The sequence below is a fragment of the Zea mays genome, chromosome 3 (assembly GCF_902167145.1).
Source record: "Zea mays cultivar B73 chromosome 3, Zm-B73-REFERENCE-NAM-5.0, whole genome shotgun sequence".
NCBI classification, from domain to species: domain Eukaryota; kingdom Viridiplantae; phylum Streptophyta; class Magnoliopsida; order Poales; family Poaceae; genus Zea; species Zea mays.
In genome coordinates this window covers 184,150,679-184,152,980 of record NC_050098.1, presented here as the reverse complement: position 1 = coordinate 184,152,980, position 2,302 = coordinate 184,150,679, and positions in this window count along the sequence as shown.

Below are 2,302 nucleotides of genomic sequence, written 5' to 3'. Positions count from 1 at the left end.
CAAAGTTCCACCAGCTTCAGACTACCCGCTACAGTTTATAGGAAGCTCCAGTGCAGGGTTCTTGCCTGACCGCCATCGCAGCAAAATCAACCCAAGGACCTCCCTACACTGACCACTCCCCTACTGCCCTTGCCCCTTTCGGGTAAGGTAGCCCTCCACTAGCTTTCCTAGTTAATCAGCCAAGGGCGTCCCATTAAACCCTTGTGGTAGCACTGTTTTCCCGGGTGGTTCTCCATGTTCCCATTAACATAATGATCTTATCATGAACATAAAATAATGAACAGATAATAGAAAGTGTAATCATGAGTCATAAATATCTTTATACCCAAATCCACATAAAGCAATAGCATGTACTACCCAAAAATTTAGTAGTAAAACCAGTGGTGAAACAAGGTATAAAGATAGTCAAATCTAGGGTAACCTATTGGGTCCCAGCAAAATTAACCTATGCAGATCATTATGATTAATAAGAACATGAATGGGTAAAAGAAGTGATCAAGGGCACAACTTGCCTTCCACGAGCTCCTGCTCAGCTACTTCAACTTGATGAACCTCAGATTCCACAGTGGTTTGCTCGTCTACTCGTATCAACACAATACATACATAGCATAGCATAAATTAACATCACATCAAACATAATAATACACTATGTAAAAATAATCTATGCGTTGCTACGAGACTAACGGAACTTGAACGGATCAAATCGGAGTTAAAACGGAGGAGATACGAATTTCCTAGGGTTTATGTATTTGGTACGAGATTAAGTAAGAGATAAATTTTTAATACCATTTTCATGTTAAAACAGAGACACAGGGTGATAAACAACATTATTACAAAATTATAGGAATTGGAATGGATCAATTTGGAAAAATGAATTAGATATGAATTAAATAAGTTTCAAGATTTATTTTTATACTAAAATTCCATTTTTCCTTATTTAATCTCGAATTTCTTTTAGGTTCTGGACTGCGGACACATTAACAGAGAACCCGAGGTCTAACTCATAAATTGTCTTAAGACTCAGTTTGTATCCGAATTGGACGGCGGGTTGAATACCTCCAAAGACGAGGGCTCTTCTGAAAATGAGTCTCGGGTGAAGGGGTACGCTTGATTGTAAGCCATCCGATCGCAATTCGAAGGCCCAAATTAGATCGCGAAGGGGTACACCGTAACGGCCATCGGATGACCGATCAACGGCCCACACGTCCTCATCGATCAAAGCCGCATCATATCAAATTAACGGTTCAGATCGCACCAGGCCAAATCGGTTTCGGACTACTAATCTGAGCCAAACACAGGGAGATCAACGGCCACCATTCATCTTCCAGCCCCCCGTCTTCAACCACTAGCCAGCCAGCAGCTACAAGACGGCGGTGCCACCGGCGAGCCCCACTGGTGAAAGCTTCGTGCCACCCATCTTGCCCAGAACATTGATGCGAGGGCAGGTAGGAGTCCAGCAGAGGAGTTGTTCGCACGCATGGGGAGGGATGAGAGATGAGCGGACTCGGCGACGAAGACTCCAATCCGCCCGTGGATCCGACAGCTAGGGGGACTTCCTCCCCAGCCCACGCCGAGAGCGGTGGCGGCGTTGAAGACCAGCGCAGCGGCATCCCCTTCTCCCTCCTCCTCTCTCTTCGCTCTCGGCCTCTCTCTTCCTTCTCTGCTCCTCGATTTCTCTGTTTGCTTCACACCGGTAGCCCTGGTTTCCTCGCCGTGGTGGTCCAATGAGTTGAGGAACTTATGGAGCCGCCCATATATATAGCCATGGCTGAAGGATCCAAGCCTGTGATCGGACCCCGACAATCACGGACAAGTTTGTTGTGGTTTGAAACGAACTTGCGGACGCGGAGGACAGCGGATCTGTTCGCTCAGGCGGCCAGGCTTACGATGCGGAGTCCGTTCGGGTGAAGAAGGTTCTGACGGGTGGTCCCCACGGCCCAGTGACACAGCGTCGGCGCCCAGAGTCCGAGCGGGGTCTGCAGTGCGGGCCCACGGTGTCAGCGGATGAGAGGCTCGCGGTGGACGATGGGCCGCGCGGGAGAGGAATTACTGGGCCGCGCGGTGGAAGCAGATGGGCCAAATAACAGTCTGGTGGCCCAATATAAGTGGTTCTCTTTTTTCTTTTCTTCTATTTTCTTATTTCTTTTCTAACTTCTAAATTTCAAATTGGATTCAAATTTGATTTTTTTGAATTTGCACTCAAATTTTAATGAACAAACAGAAGAGATCAGCATGAATGCAAAATCCATAATTTATTTATTTATTTATTTATTATCCTACTTAAGTAAATATTATTGGATAT